The sequence below is a fragment of the Myotis nattereri genome (genome assembly GCF_964212035.1).
Source record: "Myotis nattereri genome assembly, chromosome: X".
Taxonomy (NCBI): domain Eukaryota; kingdom Metazoa; phylum Chordata; class Mammalia; order Chiroptera; family Vespertilionidae; genus Myotis; species Myotis nattereri.
This window is the reverse complement of record NC_138078.1, coordinates 35,752,624-35,768,495: the sequence shown is the minus strand read 5'-3', so window position 1 is coordinate 35,768,495 and position 15,872 is coordinate 35,752,624.

Genomic DNA, 15,872 nt, shown 5'->3' with positions numbered 1-15,872 from the left:
CACTGCTCTCAAGGTTTTTACTATGTAATAGAAGGAAAACATGTAAACAAATAATTATAATAAAATATGATATAATCTAAAAAAGAATTGCATAAGTCAAATGAATTTAGGGATGTCCAGTTATATATGATACATCTGCAACTTCTCCCATTCATTCTGGTTATAGACTCTGTGGTCTAATAGATCAAATCTGTACCTTTCTCCATTTGTCAAGCCCTTGTTTAAGCAAGAACTGATATTCCCTCTAGCCTGCTTTGCACTCTTATTGGTTAAGTGATATTGAGCAAATCATTAAACTCTCTAAACCTCAGTTTCTGTCCTATGGAATAGAAGTTTTGATATGTACAAGAGAAAATTAATAGGAGAACCATGACTAGTGTTAAAGCTTTATAAAATACCAGACCATATACATTTAAAGGATAGTTATGTCAATATATAGGTGAGAAAGGGCTTATTTATGTTAGGAGTACATAATAGTAATTATAAGGAGCTCTTGAAATACTGCCTGTAGATTGTCTTTTTTTTAGTTATGATTAGGAAGCAAGAATAAGTAAGACAAAAATACCATGCTATACAAGAAGTGACATTATAGAAGATGGCAAGTAGAAAGAACCAGGAATATGTCTCTCTACCAAGACACCAGTTGTACTGGCACAATCTTCTGGAACAACCATTTTGGAATTCTGGACTCTACTAGAATCCATGCAACTTCCAAGGGAAAGCTTGGCTGGAAAATTATGGTTAATACTAGAGGCCTGAATCCATGCACCAGTGGGGTCCCTTGGCCTGGCCTGCAGGGATTGGGCTGAAAGTGGCTCTCTGACATCCCCCGAGGGGTCCTGGATTGAGAGAGGGTGCAGGCTAGGCTGAGTTACCCCACTGGTGCATGAAAGGGGCCAGGGAGGGCCCACGGGAGGGCTCCAGGGTGTGTCTGGCCCATCTCGCCCAGTCTCTATTGGCCGGGCCCCAGCAGCAAGCTAACCTACCAGTCAGAGTGTCTGCTCCCTGGTGGTCAGTGCATGTCATAGCGACTGGTCGAACAGTCGGACACTTACCATATTAGGCTTTTATTATATAAGATTGGACAGTTTCAGCCCTCATTGTGATAGTGACCACCTGTCCCTCCCCAGGCCTGTGCCAGGCACCAGTAAGGATAATGACAAATTGTTCTGTCAAAGTCAGTGTAGGACTGAAGGACCTTGTCCTACAGATATTTTAGTTCTGTGTTCTGATTAAGGTATTCTGATTCTATTCACTGAAATCCAGACACATAAACTGGCTACATGCCATAGTTTCACTCCCAAATTGCTAAAGCAGCATTCGGGGGATTTAAAGAAATTGTACGTATTTTTTTAGGCTTCCAAAACCAATTGTATATATGGGGAGTTTTAGGAACTCCACCATACATGCTCTTTAAAAACAGAAGCTCAGAAAAAACCTGCGTAGGTACTAAGTTTTAACCTCAGGTTGATATTTGGTATAGTACCACACTATAACAATAATAATGACCATAGTAACAGCAACAAACTCTGGGGAAGGGAAAGAATTTGATTCCAAGAATTACCACATTATAAAATTCAATTGCCTTGTTAACAATAACAACAACAAAATCATAAGGTACACAAGAAAATAGTAAAGTATGGTCCACTCAAAGAAACAAAAAATTGAAGGAAAATATACCTGAGGAAGTCAAGATATTGGAGTTACAGAACACAAATTTGAAATAACTAACTAGCTTTTGATTGCTCATGCCTTGACTCCAGGCCTGCAGGTCTCTCATGCACCTGCATTTGCCTTAAGCCATGTGGGCCCCACATACAATGGACTAATGGACTACAAGTAGCCTGATGTTAAACTAGACTCTACCATGGAATGAAACTTTGGACACTGGTTTTGCTCCTAGCTCTTCTGAATCCACAGCTGCACGTTTTCCAGGACTGGTTTAATGGAAATGGGACTTTGCACACTCAGAGATGTAATTCCATGCATTAAAGTTTTGTACCACATTTCAAAAAACAAACAAACAAAACAACTACTAAAAGATTCTCAAAGAGTTAAAGAAAGACATGGACAAAGACAGAAAAACAATGTATGAAAATTAGAATACCAATAAATAGATAGGTCTTATAAAAACAAATCATAAATAAATTCTGAAGCTGAAAAGTACAAAAATATGAATGTAATATAGTTTAACACTAAAGGGCACAAAAGGAGTTTTAAACAAGCAGAAGAAAGAAATCAGTATTTTTGAAGATAGGACAATTGAAATCATTTAGTCTAAGGTACATAAAGAAAAAAAGATATCAGGAGAAGAGAGAAAATGGTGGAAAGAATATTTGAAAAAATAATGTTCAAAACTTCCAAAATTTGTTGATATATAGAAATCTACAAATCAAAGTAGCTGAGTAAAATTACGTAAAATTATTTACTACCAAATGACCCAACAATTTTACTCTCAGGTATATACATTAAAAAGAGTTGAAAACAGGGACTCAAATAGATACTTACACAGCTGTGTTTATAAAGCATGTCCCAGAATTCATGCAAGAAGTAATTTTGATAGAAAACACAGGTTTATAATTAAAAATTGTAAATTTTTTATTGATTCATAAAGTATACAGTACAGGGTTATGTATGGAATAGCATATCGGGTAAACGGCCTCCACAGCTTTGCTGGCACATACACACTCTTTTGTTGAAATTTTCCATGACCGTTTTGCATAAATGTGGCTGAATTTCATTCATACAGTGCTCAATTTCCTCCTTCAAGGCATGGGTGGTCGTGGGCTTGTTGACATAAACCTTAGACTTCAAAAAACCTCAAAGAAAAAAGTCCAACGGCATGATCTAGGTGGCCAATTCTGATCACCAAAACGGGAAATTACATGACCAGGAAATGACTCACGCAGTAATTGAATTGTTTCTCGGGCTGTATGGCATGTGGCACCATCTTGTTGAAACCACATGTCGCCCACATCCATATCTTGCAATGTAGCCACAAAAAACTAGATTATCATGTCGCGATAGCCAGCACCATTAACTGTTATTGCCTGAGCAGCCGCATTTCGGTCATGGAAAATTACAACAAAAGAGTGTTTATGTGCCAGCAAAGCCGTGGAGGCCATTTACCTGATATGCTATTCTATACATAACCCTATACTATATACTTTATGAATCAATAAAAAATTTACAGTTTTTAATTATAAATCTGTGTTTTCTATCAAAATTACTTCTTTCGTGAATTTTGGAACACCCTTTAATAGTAACATCTATATACATATAACAGCCTAAGCTACCATTATATCTGGTTGACCGAACGACCAGTCGACCAGTCACTAAGACGCACACTGACCACCAGGGGGCAGACATTCAATGCAGGAGCTGCTCCCTGGTGGTAAGTGCACTCTCACAGCCAACCTCCTGTGGTCCCTCCCCCTGGCCGGAGAGCCCCAATCTGCCCTGATCAGCTCTGATAACTGGAGAGACCGAGGGACCCCACCCATACACGAATTTGTGCACCAGGCCTCTAGTTATTCATAATAACCAAAAGGTGAAAATAACCCACCTATCCCAGATAAATGGATGAACAAAATATGATATGTTCATAAAACAGAATATTACTCAGTCTTAAAGAATTAACATTTTGAGGGGGGACAAATGATGATGGACAAAATAAATTAAATTGCAAAAATATATTAATAAATAAAATTCTCCCATAACCTCACCAAGATAATGAGGGTTAATGTTTTTATATTTGTTTATCCACTCTAACTACTATTACTACATATTCTCAAATGATCACACAGTAAACAATGTCTTGTAACATACCTTTTACTTAAAAAAAAAAAGAAAACAAACTTTTGATATATGTTACAAAATAGATGGCCCTGGCGAGTATCAGGCTTTATTAAATAGACCAGGCACAGAAAGATGTTACATATCATTTGAATCTGCTTATGATATGTCTAAAATGGTAAATTCATAGTCAGAAATACCAAAGTAAGTAGAGGTTTCCAAGGTGTGGGAGGAAGGGGAAAGTGAAATGTTTTATTTTATGGGTATGGAATTTTATTGTAGATGAAAAGTTTTGGATATAGATAATAATGATAATTATACAAAATTGTGCAATGCATTTAATTTCACTAAATTATATACTTACAAATGGATAAAATTATAAATATTGTTATACTAGTATATATTTTAACACAATTAAAATAATTATAATTAACAGGGGGAAAAATGATACAAAATAAATGAAACAAGCCAAGAAAAGAAGGAAATTGACATATTCAGTACCTATAACCCAGTCAAAATGCTAAATATTGACATTAATTATTTCAATTATAATGACAATGAAAAGTAGGTGTTATTATCAGTTCACAGCTGAGGAAGCCAAGATTCAGTGATATTTGAAACCTAAGGTCACCTGAAATCACCAAACATTTCATTGATATATAACTAAGATTAGTGTTCAAGTTAACTGGCACAAGATTTAATGGTATCAAACAGCTTTACTACTGGGAGTAGAGTATTCTTTTGTATTCTGTGATTGTATCTATATTCTGAGGAAAGTAGAACTTGAAGGCTTTATGTTGCAAGCATCCAACACTAAGACAAAAGTACATGTCATGTCCAAATTCAGACAATCTAAGTGGAGAAAAAATAATCATTCAAATCATGCAAGAAATCCAAGTTTTTATTAAGTTGTACTGGCAATTACTGCTGACATTCAAATATCATTGCTTTCATGTCATAACTATGTAAATTTCCCTAAGCATTTTAGTATAAATGCAGAAACATTTCAGACACATACCCATACACACACAGTTTTAGAGGAAAACAATCATATTCATACTTTTTATCTCACAACATCTGCCCCCAGCAAAAATAAAAACAATATACTTCCAGTAGTTTCATAGAATTTTAACCTGACCAAGTACACTGTGCTTTTACCTGGTACTTGCTTTGCAACTAAATTTTAGTATAAGCGTATTTCCTCATTAATGGGCTTTTCTGGACTAGCTCATTGGGAAGTGATCCTCCTGTCAGTAGAATTTACATAGCATTATTTTTATGTTAATTGACATCTACTGTTTTGTAGCTGAGTTCATTCTGGACAAAGCTGCTGATCTCCTCAACCGGGCTACAAATTCTTAGAGGAAAATCTATCTTTCTCATGACTATATGCTTCCTGTGCTTTTTCATGAACTTAAAAAGAGAGGCAGCATGACAATCTCCTAGTAGGCAGAAGTATAGAACTGAATTTTTATAAACAAGCAAATGTGGGTTTGAATTTTGGCTTCAAAGTTTATTATTACTGCAACAGCTAGCAAATTGCTTAGCCTCATTTGGGCTTAGTTTCCCCAATAATAATATCAACAAGTAAAGTTATAAATATCAAAAAAGATAATGCATGTAGAGTAGCACTTAATGACTGATAACATTTAAACATTAAAGGATGGGTAAAATTTCTGGCTAAAATTGGAAGAATAAAGGTTTTTTTTACAATACTTTCTTCTTTTGAAATACATTATACATGGATTAAAATAAAAATATTCTGAAAAAATAGTTCACCTTCACTTAAACAAGGAAATTGGTAAAATCCCAAGCCATAAATTATGAAATACCTAACAAATAACAGGGCATCAATGTTAAAAACAGCAGCATGCTGAGCACTGACACAGTTAATTATTCATTCACTTAAAATTATGTATTGAGTATCTATTTTACATCAGGCACTATGACACTGGCTAAGAATATAATGAGCAAGAAAACTAACCTTGATGTTGTCATTAAGAAAAATGTCTTCTTGGACCTCAAAGAGGAAACACAAATGTTTTCAAACTTAGAAATCATCCCCAAAAGGATGTATATAAATATTCCTTATTTGAGTGATTGAATTTGGAAGTATGCATAAGTTACATGATACTTGTACACAAACAGCTTCGATAAAGGAAAAATGAAGCATGAGAAAATAAGAAGCATAAGAACATGCACTGTAAAAGAACCTGCCCAAGACAATGCAAGAATCTTGACAATTCTTCAGTTTCAAAGGAAGTATATACACACATGTCTTCCTCAAAATTAGCCTCTAAAGGGGACTTAAAAATATAAACTAATAAAATCAAACTGGAAGAATTTAAAAAATAAAAGAGGAAAAACAAGAAGATTAAAGCCACATGATCTATAATCGAAAACACAAGAATAAAATATATTGGTTCAAAATAATTTTAGAAATTGAAAGGTAAGAAATGAACATATACAAATGATCCTAGAGCTAATAAATAAAGAGTATGTAAAAGAGAGATCCAGTATATGCATAATTGAGAAAAGATCATTTTGTTTACTGGTACATGCTGTGAGCCTAAGGCGGAAGTATTATCATTCAAATGATGGAATGGAGTCTCAGTTAAACCACTGATCTAAGGTTGTAGCACTAATACTTCTCCGAGCCAAGGGTAAAACACATGGATCTCCAGTTTCAAAGTTTATGGCGTTTTCTCTATACCACATAGCCTTCTGTATTTGGAAGGGGCTCCCATTAATGGCTCAATGGTTCAGGTGGTTCTGATCTGCCTGGAGAAAGGTAATGGCAGAAAAGTGAGAATAATAGGTGACAGCTTTTGCTACAAGTCTCTAGTTTTTTCCCCCTGGATGCAAGTAGAGCCAAATGAACTGGTAGTGCTCTCAAACTAGTCTCTTAAGGATCTAGCAATTAGATCCCCATAGGTACTGCTAAGAACATTTGAAGTGGTTGGATTTTAAGAATTTGGGTGGATTTTACTGAATTCTTAATATTTGCAACTTTATAATGTATAAAATTCTTAAGACTAAATTGTTAATATTTGCAACTTTATAATGTATAAAATTCTTAAGACTAAGCTATACTTTCTATGTTTTTAGACATAGTTTATTAACTCAAGAGAATATTACACAAACTGTGTCTTTATGGCCTATTACTGAAACCTACTCAAAGAACCTTTCTTTTTTAAATTTTTTTTAAATTCAATTGAAGTTTATATTCAATATTATTTTATATTAGATTCAGGTGTACAGCTTACTGGGTATATGTGGAATCTAAATAACAATAAAAATGAACAAACAAAACAGAAACAGACTCATAAATACAGAGTCTGATGGTGTCCAGAGGGGAGGAGGATAGAGAAACTAAGTGAAAAAGGTGAAGGAATTGAGAAGTACAGATTGTTAGTTACAAAATAGTCATGGGGATGTAAAGTACAGTATTGGGAATATAGTTAATAATACCTTAATAACTATGTATGGTGCCAATTGGGTACTGAAAATATCAGGGTAACACTTTATAAAGTGTATGACTATCCGAACATTTCTATGCCAAAGAAATGATGAGCACTCCTGGCAAGGCTACTGTTTGAAAATTCAAATTCTTAGTTTCCAATAACCATAGCACTGCCCTTTTGTGACCCCATCTCCTGCCTGCTTTTATTGATGTTTCCATTTACCCTTCCAGTCACAAGGGAAATTAGCAATAGATAAAGGGTGGTGCATTAGATCATTTGCACTTAAATGCCTCTCTCCTCCATATGTAATCAGGAGAACTGAAAAGAGGGGAAAGGCAAGGAAAGAGTGGGCAGCTGTGAGAGTAATTTCATTTTGAAAAAAGTATGCTAACATGTGTCTATTCCTGGAGTTTTACAAGACCTAATCTTTCCAAATGAGGGGATTCTTTCTTTTACCCAAAAGATAAAGGAATTAAGAATTAATGTTTCTAAACTCTTGGAGACTCTGAAGTCACTACCTGTCCTGGTAAGGTAAGTTCTGAAGAAATATTTAGGGTTAAAATCACACAAACAACCATTGGCATCAAGACAATAATTTTTTTTATTCCTCACAACTCATTGCCCTCAATATCTAACATCATAAGTTGTTTTACAGTTTATTAAATGCTTCACAAAATGCTTTCATACATATTATTTTATTTAATCCTAACTAAATACTATTTAATGAGTATGGATTAATATTATTACATAGACAGTGACCAATGTTATTATGAACAGTTGCTCCAAATATTTCTTCCTGTGATAGAACTGTGTTTATTTAGGAAAATACATGGATAGGAATGATTAGTGATAGAAAATAAAGACCTAAAGCAGCGGTTCTCAACCTGTGGGTCGCGACCTCTTTGGGAGTCGAATGACCCTTTCACAGGGGTCGCCTAAGACCATCGGAAAACACATATATAATTACAGATTGCTTTTGTGATTAATCACTATGCTTTAATTATGTTCAATTTGTAACAATGAAAATACATCCTGCATATCAGATATTTACATAACGATTCATAACAGTAGCAAAATTACAGTTCTGAAGTAGCAACTAAAATAATTTTATGGTTGGGGGTCACCACAACATGAGGAACTGTATGAAAGGGTTCCAGCATTAGGAAGGTTGAGAACCACTGACCTAAAGATAAAGAGAAAAATGAGACATTATTTTTCTTAAAAATCTTCAGTATGTGGTAGGCAGTTAGACAGACAAAATGGGAGCAAGGATGATGGGTTGGGAAGAAAGTCCTGGGTGCCTAGCAAGAATCAAAACTGGGAAAACAAGGACCTTATCCCTAGGGTAACCTTTCCTCCCCTCTCATATCACTGTTCATGCAGCTTGGACTCCCTAAACTTTCATAATGCCACTCATGTGACTCAGACCCTCCCCTAATCTTTCTTCTCCTAGCATGTTGATAGTGACATAGATTACACACCCTTAGAGGGGGAACATACAAAAGGGTAAGAGAATAGTTGTTAAGCATTAAGCCCAAAGGACAGTGAGGTTCTGACCCATATCAGGTACATCTAGACCTCAGTTGTGTTTCAGCTCCAGGCCCAGGAAAGCCCCAAAATTACACAAGCAACACCATAGCTAGCATCAGGACCAGCTGCACTGAGTAATGACCTCTTGCCCTGGAGCCAATCAATAAGTAGAGACCACAACTCTGAAAGGACACACCTGGGTAGCGGATGAATATTCTTTTGGGATTCTCACCTGAGACCTCCAAATAAACACCTCCAAATAAACACCCCCAAGACAGAGCACCCAGTGTGACTCACCCTCTGGAGCATGCCTGCATTTTTCCTGAGCCCCTTCTCTCCCTCCCCAAGCACATTCCCTTTAGCCTTCTCTCTCCTAAGCTTCAAGGGCACCTTCCTTTTCCTCTGTAACTTGCTTCCTGAGCCCATTTCTTCTATGGCTCATTTCTAAATAAACTTTCTCTTGTAGTTTGAGTCTTGGCTCTGAATTCATTCGTAGCTGAACACAAGTGCTGAGGTTATTGAACCGAAGTCTAGTCTGACTCCACAGGTCTAATACCTGGTGCCTTTTTCAGCACTGCCAATAAGTATTTTGGGAGGCAGAGCACAAGAGAGGGAAGGAATCAGTGAAGACAGAGTTGAGAATGAGCAATAAGGTTTCGGCTGAGCTGAAGAGAAAGAAAAATGTCCAGTCAAAATTTGCTGTGACTAGAATGACCAAAGAATTGGTAAGAATGGAAATATCTTCAATTCAATATATTTTCTTCCCTTGTACAAATCATGTAAACTTACTTTAAGAAGCAAAGGAATTAAGATACTATCTAGCATGGGCCCAAAGTGCACACAAAAGGTACAACAGAAAAGTGAGATGATCTGGAAATTGAACAAATTCAGAAGAAGCAGGAATTACTAAGAGAAACATAAGAAACATGAGAATAACTTGATCTATGTGAAATAAATAACAGGACCCTTATATGAAGTTTTGTCAATGTCATCCAAGATTAACGAAAACATTGACCACAACTGTTACAATTATATATGCAAGATTTAGAAGTAGTGGCTTTAATAAATGTGTCTAAATTATGTAAGTAGTGAGTTGGAACTCACACTTAAACCTAGGTCTGTCTGATTCGATAACTTATTCTTGTGCCATGCTACCAGAATCTTCTACATAATAGGGTAATTAGGTACACAATTGTAAAAGCTCTGTGGGTCACCAATAAACATGAAGTTTAAAAATCATCTTCAAAAAGTCATTAACAAAATATTAGCAAACTAATTTCAAGAATCCCTTAAAAGGTTCATGTAGCATGATGAACTCAGATTTATTCCAGAGATACAAGAGTGGCAAATCAATGAATGTGATACCCCATAGTAACAAAATAAAGGATTAAAATTATATAATCATCTCAGTAGATGTAGAAAAAGTATTTGATAAAATTCAGCATCCATTCATGTCAAAACTCTCAACAAAGTGTGTATAGAGCAGTGGTTGGCAAACTGCAGCTCGCAAACAACATATGGCTCTTGAACCCTTGAGTGTGTCTCTTCCACAAAATACCACGTGCGGGCGCACATGTACAGTGCAATTGAAACTTAGTGGCCCATGTGCAGAAGTCGGTATTTTGTGGAGGAGCCACACTTAAGGGGCCAAAGAGCTGCATGTGGCTCGCCAGCCGCAGTTTGCCAACCACTGGTATAGAGGAAATACCTTTCAAACATAGTAAAGGCCAAATACATCAGGACCATGGCTAATATCATAATCAAAGGTAAAAAGCTGAAGCATTTTCACTAAGTGCAGAAACAACAATGATGCCAACTCTTGTTAGTTTTATTAAATATAATATTGGAAGTATAGCCAGTGCAATTAGACTAGACAGATAAATCAAATTCATTCAAATTGGAAATTAAGAAAACTGTATTAAAGACGATATGAAAAAAAATATATATATATATATAAATATACACATATATATGAGGCCTGATGCACAAAATTTGTGCAAGGGGCTTGGCCCCCGCCATTGTGGCTGCCTCAGCATCCACTGCTACTGCGGTCACCTCTGCCTTGACCCCCACCACCGCAGCTTTATCCAGAAGGTTGTCTGGAAGGATGTCCAGAAGGACGTTTGATCTAATTAGCTTATTGTGCTTTTATTATATATACTAGAGGCCCTGTACACAAAAATTTTTGCACTCAGGGGAGTCCCTCAGCCTGGCCTGTGCCCTCTCGCAGTCTGGGACCCCTCAGGGGATGTCCACCTGCTGGCTTATGCCCTCTCCCCAGGGGATCAGGCCTAAGCTGGAAGTCAGACATCCCTCTGGCAGCCTGGGAGCCCTCGAGGGATGTCCATTTGCCAGCGGGAAGCAGGCCTAAGCTGCAGTCAGACATTCTTAGCGCTGCTGAGGAGGCGGGAGAGGCTCCCGCCATCACCACTGTGCTGGCAGCCTTCAGCCTGGCTTGTGGCTGAGCAGAGCTCCCCCTGTGGGAGCACACTGACCACCAGAGGGAAGCTCCTGCATTGAGCATCTGCCCCCTGGTGGTCAGTGTGTGTCATAGTGACCAGTCATTCCCAGTCGTTCTGCTGTTAGGGTCAATTTGCATATTACCCTTTTATTATATAGGATAGAGGCCTGGTGCATGGGTGGGGGCCAGCTGGTTTGCCCTGAAGGGTGTCCCTGATCAGAGTAGGGGTCCCACTGGGGTGCCTGGCCAGCCTGGGTGAGGGACTGACAGCTGTTTTCAGGCTGGCCACAGCCCCTTCAGGGTGGGTGGTGGCCCCGCTGGGGTGCCTGGCCAGCCTGGGTGAGGGGCTGAGGGCCGTTTTCAGGATGGTCATGCCTGTGGGCTAGAAGCAGGTATCTGGGATTTATTTAACTTCTATAATTGAAACTTTGTAGCCTTGAGCAGAGCTCAGGGCAGGTGGGAAGCTTGGCTTCCTCCATCGCTGGGGACAACCCAGGCCTCCTGCTCGCTCCAGCTCTGTGGCTGCCGCCATCTTTGTGATGCAGTGAGGGAGTGACAGAGTGAGGGAGTGATGGTTAATTTGCATGTTACTCTTTCATTAGATAGGATATATACAAAGTGTGGGCCAAAAGTATATTTATAGTTGCGAGTACTCTTTTATTAGATAGGATATATACACAGTGTGGGGCAAAAGTAAATTTATAGTTGCGAGTACAAAAAATACAGAGTTTATTCTTGCATTATTATTAATTAGTTATTGTATTATTTTTCATATGAACAACTGTAAACCTCCTTTTGCCACATCTGTACATTACTATTATGTGTTATATATATAATAAATATTACTAATGATAAAAACACTAATCCAACAAAAGCATATAACATTTGCTAATATTTCTGCACTCAAGATAGGAGCACTTAAATATGCAAAGTAAATATTAACTATAAAAATATACATCAATCTTATCTAATATACAGAGGCAGAGCTGCCTCAAACAGATTGTCAAACTGCAGCGGGAAAGCCAGGGAGGGTTGGGGGACAGGAGGTAGGGGGGTAAGAGATCAACCAAAGGACTTGTATGCATGCATATAAGCATAACCAATAGACATAAGACACTGGGGGATAGGGGAGGCTAGGGGACTGTCTAGGGCGGGGGGGGGGGGAAATGGACACATATGTAATACCCTTTGTATTACTTTAAGCAATAAAAAAAAGAAAAAAAAGAAAAAAAATCTTATCTAATAAAGATGGAATATGCAAATTAACCATCACTCTACAACAAAGATGGTGGTGCCCACATCCAATGAGGAGGGGATATGCAAACTGACACAACAAAAATGGCAGTGGCTGGGCGGGGATGGGCCTCTGGGCAGCACACACACAGAGTTGTGGAGCAGCCAGGGCTGTGTGGGACGCCTGCTATGAGGGGGGTGTCGGGGATGGAGGGAACTACAGGAGGGCAGTGGCCAGAGTGAAGGCTGAGCAGCTGGAGTGAAGGTGGAAGGCAGTGGCCAGAGTGAAGGCCTGGAGGAAGTGCTGGAGGGAAGCTGGTGCCAGCAGCCAGAGGAAGGAAGGCCTATTTTTGCACGAATCTTTGTGCATCGGGCCTCTAGTATAACAATAATAGGGTACTTTACTACTCCACTTTCATCAATAAATAAATCACATAGACAGAATCAATAAAATCTTTGGCCTCAGTGATGTATATATAGGTAAGAAGCAAATCTTACAAAAGCAAAATCTGTTAGAAGCAATAAATATATTCAGAAAATTTTCAGGATACAAAATCAATATAAAAATATCAGTCTGTTTCTACACACTAACAAAAAAAATATCAGAAAGAAAATTGAAGAAACAATCTCATTTGTAGTTCTAACAAAAAGAGACAAATACTTCAAAATATACTTAATCAAGGAGGTGTAATACTTGTACTCATCGATACAGAGAACAGTCTGATGGTTGCCAGAGGGTAGTGGGATGGATACTGGGTGAAAAAGGTGAAGGGAAGGTAAAGTGCAGATTGGTGGTCACAAAATAGTCATGGGATTGTAAAGTACAACATAGGAAATATAGTCAGTAATATTGTTGTAAGTGTTAATGTTTCTAGTTGGTTACTGGAAATATAAGGAGGAACACTTTGTAAAATATATGATTATCAAACCACTATGCTGTACACCTGAAACAAATACAAACAAACTAATATTTGATGTAAAATGTACTTTTCAAAATATAGTTTTATTGATTTCAGAGAGGAAGGAAGAGGGAGAGAGAGATAGAAACGTCAAGGATGAGAGAGAATCAATCAGCTGCCTTCTGCATGCCCCACACTGGGGATTGAGCCTGCACCCTGGGCATATGCCTTGACCTGGAATCAAACTGTGACCTGAATCATACCACTGAGCCATGCTGGCTGGGCTAAAATGTAATTTAAAATATTTTAAATTAAAAAAGAAAAAATTTATGAAGGTAAATTGAAGAAGTCACAAGTAAATGGAAAGATATTTCGTGCTCATGAATTTGAATAATTAATAGTCTTAAAATTTCCATATTATATGAAGCCCTCTACAGATTCAATAAAATCCGTATTACAATTTCAATGACATTTTCACAGACAAAAAAGTCTAAATTTTTAATTTATCTTTATTGTTGAAAATATTACAATACTTTAACTTCCTCAACACCACACCAGCCCCACCCCAAGCTTACCACACTATTCTCTGTGTCCATGAGTTATGAATATCCTATCTAATAATAGACAAAGATGGTAATTGACTGTACTTTCGCTACACCTCCAAGTGGCTAATCAGCGTGATATGCAAATTAACTGTCAACAAAGATGGCGGCTAATTTGCATACTGAAGGCAGGGTGGGACAGTGTGAGCTGCCATCCGGGCCCCATGTGTGGACCTGGGCAGCGGGGCATAGGTGGTTCGATTGTGCTGCCTAAGCCCCGCCCCCAGCTGGGACTCCCATGTGCCGCCTAAGCCCTGCGCCGCTTAAGCCCCACCCGCAGCCGGTTCCCTCATGTGCTGCCTAAGCCCCTCTAAGCCCTGCTGCCAGCCAGGAACCCATGGTGACCAGCAAGCAAAAAAGTGCGATGGGAAGGCAGCCCCCAGGTCGGCTTGCTCCTGGGTCACCATGGCGATCTGCGAGCATTAAAGTGCAGCCTGCAGGAAGCCCCCCACCCTGGCCACAGCTTAAGGGAGAGAACAACACACAGTGGAGGACAGGAGCCTGAGAGTTCAACACAGAGGGGCACCTGTTCCAAGCCTCCACCGTGTGGCTGGGGGCAGGCCCCCAGCAGACACACAGACACACACATGGAGCGACTGATCTGAGCCTCCTACGCAGCTGGGGGCAGGCCCCCTGTGGGGACACACACACACACACACATGGGACACCTGCTCCGAGCCTCTGCTGCCAGACTGTGGCCATCAGTAGGACATCCACTGAGGGCTCCTGGACTGTGAGAGGGGCAGGCTGGGCTGAGGAAAACCCACCCCCCAGTGCACGAATTTCGTGCACTGGGCCTCTAGTATGTATATAAGTTCTTTGGTTATTCTCTTCCCTCACACCCTCTACACCCTTCCCTCTGAGATTCACCATGCTTCCATGTGTCTGGGTATTTCTTTCTTTCTTTCTTTCTTTCTTTCTTTCTTTCTTTCTTTCTTTCTTTCTTTCTTTATCTTTATTGTTGAAAGTATTTTGTTCATCAGTTTATTTTGTTCATTAGAGTCCACATATAAGTGAGATCATGTAATACTTATCTTTCACTGATGGGCTTATTTAACTTAGCATAATACTCTCCAGTTCCCTCCATGCTTTTTCAAAAGGTAAGAGATCTTTCTTTTATACAGCTGCATATTATTTGATTGTGTAAATATACCACAGCTTTCTTGTCAACTAATCCATTTACTGATGGGCTCTTGGGTAATTTCCAGATATTAGTTATCCTATCTAATAATAGACAAACATGGTAATTAACCATACCTTCACTACGCCTCCCATTGGCTAATCAGAGTGATATGCAAATTAACCACCAACAAAGATGGCTGCTAATTTGCATACTGTAGGCAGGGTGGGACAGCAGGAGCTGCCATCCAGGCCCCCCTGTGCGGCCTCTGGTGGCTTGGGGCTCAGGTGGAGTGCGGGGCGATGGTGATTGGGAGAGGCCCAGCCCTGTGTGTGGCCCCGGCCCTGGGCGGCTTAGGGCTCAGGCAGTGCTTGGGGTGATGGCCAGGAAGTGCAATCAGCAAAGCAGGACTGGGGGTTGGTGAATGTACGTTCAAGGCAGACCTCCTGGTCCTTCCTCTCAGCCAGCAGGCTTCTATCAATCTTCAGTTTCTACTGAAAGGAATGTGGCACGCCTCCACTGTGCAGCCTCCCAGGACTCGGACTCCCAGGCTCTAGAGTGGAGACTTCAACAAGGACTTCAGTGCCTACTCATGGGAAAAACGGCCACCTCCCTACTCCACAGCTGCTTCTGTGTCTGCAAGAAACTGCGCATGCTCCTCCCTGTGACGTGGGCAGGGCCAGAGCCTGAGTTGAGTGGTTCCAAGATAGGGATAGCAGATGGACCAGTGCAGAGATGGAGGAAGGGAGGGCGGGGAAGGAGCAAGGG